Genomic DNA, 7,119 nt, shown 5'->3' on the forward strand with positions numbered 1-7,119 from the left:
AAAAGTTATTTCCACCAGCACCTCTCTTTGTCTGGAGTGCTCCGTTTTCCGGGTACCCCGAACTTTCACGCGTCTCTTTTACTAAAAGGCACTGATAAATTAAACCGAGAGGAGGCTGCCTTCGCCAAGTAGTTTTTCTATATATATATTTTCCACATACACACCCTAACATCCTTGAGGTTGCAAACTCAGAGGGAGAAAGAGAGTAAGGAAGGATGCGGGAAAGGGGGGGTGAGGGAGAAGGGAGGGAATCAACAAAGCATAAATCTCAGCCTCCTCTACACACCTGCTTTTTCCAAAACACCTGGGGGGCAGGCGCAACAGACCGGCCAGTTTATCAACTTTAAGTCGTTCCTGATCGCAAATATTCAATGCAAGGTATATATATCTCTTTAAAGCAGAAGAGTGCGCGCGGCTGGGGGGGGGGTGTAGAGAGAAAGAGGAAGGAACTACTGTATGGATTAAAAACTAAACTAGCACTGAAAGTTTAAGAGGAGGGGGGAGGGGAGGGTTGTTGTTGTTGTTGCTGCTGCTGCGGCTGCTGCTACTGTTAAAAGATCCCACCAACCTGTTTCGATCTACAGCGCCTGGAATCGGGTCTCAACTTTTAACACCCCCCACTTGGAGCATGTGGCTGCCTCTTTGCTGCTGCTGCCGCCGCCGCCGCCGCTGCTACCGCCGTTGCCGCCGCCGCCTCGTCCAGCTTCGTCCCTTGCGGAGCAGAAATGCCTCCAGCTCCCAGCAGCCCGAGGTTCCCCCAAAGTTAAACACCTCGGAGACAAAGAGAGAGAGACAGAGAAAGAGAGAGAGAGAGAGAAAGAAAGAAAGAGGGAGAAGCAAGCCGACAGAGAGAGAGAAGAGAAAGCACTAACACAGTTCAGGCATGATCATACTTTTCTCTTGCCAAAGGCTTTGCCGCTTTCTTCTCTTATTGTATTCGGGGGGGGGTCCTGTTTCTTCTTCCTTCACCCCTTTCTCCTGTTCCGTTTTCCTCAATGGAAGTCTCAGAGGCGGGCGGGGGGGGAGGGGGGAGTCAATCTTATGTCTCGGGTCCCTCCTCTCTCTGTCCCATTCAGATGTGGAGATCAGCCTCTAATCACAGGGGTTGTGTCTGTACTGGAGATGTGACTTGAGAGCTGGGAAGGGAGGGGAGGGGGGAAAGAGAGAGAGAGAGTTACTTCCAGTTCTACCATAATCCATCTAAAGCAGGTGCAGCTCTTTTCCAAGCCCACAGGTCCTGAATGGAAAAGGAAGCCACGGGCGAGGAGCGCGGAGGAGAGGGGAAGGAAAGGTTTTTTTGAATCGAAGCAAGCAAAAGGAAGCGAGGCCCCTCTCTCAAGTCACTTTTTGGGGCCTTTAATACCTGAAATCGTGATTTCTCCGCACTTTTAATGTGTTAAGTTTCCCCTCCTTTCTTATATATTTAAGGGGGGGATAATAAGGGGTACATATTTTCTTAGTTTTCCGTGTTTTGGGTTGTTCAGTTTTCGCTAATAGCCCTTGTGTTAGACTACCGATTCTGGTTTTAAAGACCCTGCTGAAAGAGTGGCCTCGCTGCTATGTCATACCTTAATATATTTTACCAAACAGTTTAATGGGCACATATCGTGCGTCTGTGTGCCACAAACCTGCAGGGATCGTTGTAGGTATCACACAGGTGCATGCAGCAGGACTGGCCGCTGCTCCTCTCAAGGTGCACAGGAAATATTAAATGTGTGTTTGATCCCAGATAACATGGGAAGCGGCCCATACAATTTTGTTGTGAATATGGGGGGATGATTAGGGTTGTTTTCACTCATGAGACTTAAGTCCGGTTTCTTTGCATTTCTCCTATTTGCAATGCCAATGAAATACTTATATTAGCCTGAATAACTTTGAAATGGCTTCCTACCACTTTCTGACGAGTATTAAAAAAACATTTGCATGAGCACATGCAGAGTGAGGGGGAGACTCAATTTATTTTTAATTAACGTAAGTAAAAATGTCCTCACACTTGCAACCCTAAGCATAGGATTAGGCTTCATAAACGTTATAAAGTACTTTTCACACCTGACCCTTAGTTTATTTACTTGGAAATGGCTTAAAAAAATTATACTGAGATTGGAAAGCTTGACCATTTTTGCTAATCATACTGAGATCCTTTTCATTTCCCTAAATGCTTTGCAGGTCTCTTCAAATTTGCCTTGAATTTTGCTCTCACTGAAACCATACTTTCCAGTATGTATGTGTAGGACTGGCTTGTAAAAGAGCAGCAGAATTCACCCAGGTTTATTATTATTAATAATATGCAACACAATTATCAGCATAGTTATTCAAAAGAGGGTCCCCCTATGTTTAGTTGGGCTTACTTTCTAGTAAGCGTCTTTAGCCTTAGTACATCCCAGCTCTTATCTTCTGGATACATTTAATAGATCAAAAATGCCCTTACCTGTATTTACCAATCCCTTAGTAACAATGATCCTGATCTATTCAGAGAACACTGAATATATATGCTTAAATAAGACATTTTTGGGGGAATATTTCTATGCCTTCTTTCTACTGAAGGATATTGATGTTGCCTTATTCCATACATTAAAAAATAAAACAAATAAAAATATAAAATACAGATAAATAATAAAATAACCATCACCTACATTTGAGGTGAGGTGAAGAGATAGATCCAGCTGCCTCGGGACAAGGCCTGATTCAGATCAGGATTACAGTGCTGTGGGATGGTTTTCACCTGTGCCATTTTCCCAGCTGAAGTCAACCCTCTGTTATATTTTGCCCTGTGGAGAAATGGCAGTAATGGGGGGGGTGGATTTCGACCAGGAAACTGGATTGGTGGAAAGTTTAAAACACCATCTCCTAGCAGTCATGGTCCTGATTTGAATTCCCAGCCTCTTGTGGCTGCTCTGATCCTTTTTAAAAGAAAAAAAAAAGGGGGGGGGAGATCTGATTCATCGATCTCTCACATCACATTCTAGTTTGCCTTAAGTCTAATTAAAATGACCCAACATAAATGGACAGAAATCAGCACTACTAAAAGCTATCCACAGTTAAATGCCTCTGAAAGATCAAATAAATTATATATATTTTACCTGGTGTTTATATTAAGGGTGCAATCCTACAGCCAGCATTCAGCCAGCTGAGGGGCCACAGGAAAGGCCCTTGAATGGACAGCACAAAGGCCACTGGAGGTTCCCCTAGTATGTTGTTGTTGTTGTTATTAAAATTTGTATACCACCCTTCATCTGAAGATCCCATGGGTGTAGATGTTGCACAGGTTGTGGGGGCCAAAATGGAGTATGTCAGGAAAGGCAAGGAACCAGAAGTTCCTAAGCCCTCCTTCCCGACACTCCCCCTCCGGGGGGGGGGGTGGAATGTCCCAAACTACACCAGCCCTGGTTATTTTTGTCCCGTTGGAGTCAATGCGAGAGATTTTTTTTTTAAAAAAAGATGGACTTGGAGGGGGGGGGGAGAGATAATTGCTGCTCCCAACCCCATGCTGGCCACACCTATCTGACAAGACTTTGGATGTGGTGGTTGATCTGTCTAATAGATGCCATACATGTATGAGGGGGAATGCCATAGTGCTTCAGCTGTAGAACAGAGAAGACCCTGTCCCCTAACTTCCAAAGGCAGGGGAACCAGAGCAGCTCCTCAGCCTAACATCTGAGCAAAAGAGGGCGTCCATATGAATGCAGACAGTTCTTCAGTTTTTCTCGGTCTTAAGAAATAAGGCATTTTCCTTAAACTTACAGATCATCTGGTTACAGGGCACATGTGCTACCATTAAGTTTTCAAATTCACTACTTTATGAGGGATAGAAACAGAGTTTTAGACAGCCATTTTGCATACAAGAGAAGCATGGATGTTTCTGCTGCTACAACCAAGTGCTGCTCTTGTCCCACTGTGGCTGCAATCCTAAATTTATTTAAGTAGTAAGGCCTATTGAAATCAATGAAGCATATTACTGAGAAGTCATTATTAGAATTGGGCTGTAAAAGCTGCAATCCAATGAATGTTTATTTGGATGCAAATCCCACTGAACACAAAGCAAAATACCTTAAGTATTCCACCATCGAAATTGATCGGACTTGCTTCCATGTACACATGCATAGCATGGCCTCCACAGATTCAATATTCATGTTTCTCCTGAGTAAAGATTAATAGGTTGAATTGTAAAAACGTATCCAAATGCCACAATATTTAACTTACTTACTTCTTGCAAAACCTTATGAAGAGCAGCAGTAGTAGAAAGAAAAACTCAAAATGTTTTTATCAGACAGAAACCACAGCCTAATGCACATTTATGCACTCTTAGAACCAACTGAAATCATGGAGCTTAGTTAGGCACATCTAACCCTATGCAGAATTGTGGCCCAAGGCTGCAATCCTGCTATCATGTTATGCATAGGTAAGTCCTACTGCTTTGCCTTAAATGAAAGGAAAATCTAATTTAAACATTTCTGCAGGAAAGGCTCTCAATTCCCTATCGTGCTTTCATTTGTGAGACCAGGCCTTATTTGCTGAGTGATTCTTATACCTCTAATAGCACTCATGCAAAAGCAATGCAATAAAGTTTTCTGTAACAGAGAAACTAAATATTTGTTGAAGATTGTATTTTAGCTGGAAACATATCAGGGTTTGTCAATGAATTTGTTTGAACCTATTATTTTCTTTGGATCTTGATTCATTGGGTGTTATAATATGGGATACCTCTACAGTCCAGGAAAAACTGTTAGTGTTTCTTTCTAGAGTAACATTACTGCCCAAAAAGTTTATATTATATTGTCAACGGTATTGTCTCTCAAAGCAGTCACACTATGAACTGCGCTTTCAAAAGCCTGCAAACTGCAAATAAAATGAAAAGTTTGACCTGTGTACAGTGGTACCTCTGGTTACGAACGCTTCGGGTTACGAACTCCGCTACCCCGGAAGTAGCTGCTCCTGGTTGCGAACTTTGCCCCAGGATGTGAATGAAAATTGTGCGCCGGAGGCGACTGCGCAGCAGGAGACCCCATTAGCAAAAGCGCACCTCAGGATAAGAATGGTTTCAGCTTAAGAACGGACCTCCGGAACGAACTAAGTTTGTAACCACTGTACAGGCATAGATTTTCCTAGAAGCTAATCAACTTCAGCCTGATTGTTTTCTCTTCCTTCTCGCTTTCAAGAAAATTCTGTATTACTCTGTGTTGTACTGAAATTTCATACAAGGCTAATTTTGGCTGTTTTCAAAAAAGACTGATATCTAGAGCATGCAGTCTCTCATTTATTTTTTAGAAATTAAGAATATTATTTATATTTCCCCCACAATTCTCTAAGGAGTTTAGGGCAGTGTATATGGTCCTTCACCATCACTTTTTTTTTTAATCATGGCAGCCCTGTGTTAGGGTGAGTGCCTAGACACATGAAATGTTTTCGAAAATCAAATAAACAAAGCAAAATATTGATAAACTTTTAGAAAAAAATATCCTGACCAAACATATTCCTCATATTTTTCATTTCTTCTAATAACATATGAAGGTCTAGGTTGTAGCAGTTGCCAAGAATGCCTTTTGGCACTCTCATCCTGTGAAAACGCTGTGGCCCTTTCTAGCAGATCAAAACCTATCTGTAAATTCTTTATTGATAATCTGAATAAATACTTGAAATGTACTGGTCCGAGGTTGTAAATAGCTACTCACTGGATCACCTCTGGCTAACAAAAATGTCAAGCAGGCACTGTGGTGCATAGGTTTTACATAACATGATTCATTACTGCAAGCAGATTAGTGACAATGGGGGGGTTAATATTTTTTGTGGACCTTCTTGCAGTGCTGTAGTGGTCCGATCTGTGTGGAACTATCAGTGACTGTGGACGGACTACAACTTCACATCCCTAAACCTATATTTAATCTCGGCCTGCAACACAAGGCCTACTTTTGACATTGTTTGTTTCGTTTTTACTATACATGCCCACCTTTCTCTCCCACTCTTCTCTTTCTCAGAAAGTAAATAGCGGCGGTGTCTCTGTTCTTACCTGCCTTGCATTTGGCTATGCCTCAATTGTGGGCCGCCACAACATACCCGTGAAACATAAATATTTGGGTAGTGAGAGGGTCTCAATCAAAATGGAGGATGAGAAAAGGCTCTTTCTTTCATTACTACCTCACACACACAAAATACACCCCTCACCCGGTGCACCAGCAGCCCCTTGTCTACCATACAATATTGTGCACACTCAAGCCCACACTTGTGTCCTGATTGTGGAATCTGCGGCCTACCATCAAATTTTGGTTGATGACAGTAACTACAAAATTAGCAGTTTATGCCTACAGTCAGGCTCTTGAACGACAATAAGCCACAAGTCATGTGAATAAGACTTTACTGTAGACACCATTTGCCCTGAGCAACAAAGGGACTTGATTTGCTGTAGCTCTTTGCCTTAGACCTTGCCCCTCTCTCCTGCTGGAAGAGCACAATTGAAGAAATATGGCACTTACAGCATGCATTTTGTAATTTTACAAAACAAGGATGCATGTCAAGGTTTTTAAAAAGTCAGTTTTGCGAACAGAATTGCTGTTAGCTGGAGAGTTTTATCAAAATGTGCACTGTATACATTCAGATCTTTTTCACTTGGACGGAGAATTCTGTTTTGATTAAAGCATTTCGTCATTTCTCAACAACAGAAATGAAAGCTTGTTAAGAAATACAATACAATATAAATACAATTTCCATGCTACATGTGCAGCGTGGGTTTTTTTTAAAAAAAATTACTGGCACAAAAATTATCAAAATAATGCTTGTCAATGTTCAGTTTTGCTCTGATGTTTTACAAATGGAAAGTTTTAATGAAATCATATATTTTTTCAACAATATGTAGCATTGGGTAATGGCCCAGTTTTGAAAACAATACTGCTAAAGCCACATTGGGCACATTCCAGCAAAAATTGGTTGTGTGACTAAAGCCATATTCGGGCATTCTTCTCCTCACGCACTGAGGTGGCGGGGGGGGGGGGAGAGTGATTGTGTGCCAGCTAGCTCCTCCCCCTTGGTTGCCTCATCATCATCAGCCCTTTGCCCACCACACACTGGAGGGCAAATGTCTGCAGCAGGGAGCCGGATGTATTTGTGTAGGCTCTCCCTCATGCAATT

General features: G+C 42.3%; 1 protein-coding gene across 2 annotated transcripts in view; it reads right to left on the bottom strand.

The window, feature by feature from the left end:
- Positions 1 to 1,098, bottom strand: part of FOXP4 (forkhead box P4) — a 152,268-nt gene extending 151,170 nt beyond the window's left edge. Inside the window, exon 1 of one of the 2 annotated variants that reach the window (XM_081195835.1) lies at positions 894 to 1,098. The gene's annotated coding sequence lies outside the window, so the exon portion shown is untranslated. Of the gene's footprint in view, positions 1 to 568; positions 706 to 893 lie in introns of those variants that run through there. The other variant, XM_081195836.1, reaches the window with a different exon arrangement.
- Between the last annotated feature and the right edge of the window lie 6,021 nt (positions 1,099 to 7,119).

This window comes from Podarcis bocagei (assembly GCF_964188305.1).
Source record: "Podarcis bocagei genome assembly, chromosome: 5".
Lineage (NCBI taxonomy): Eukaryota > Metazoa > Chordata > Lepidosauria > Squamata > Lacertidae > Podarcis > Podarcis bocagei.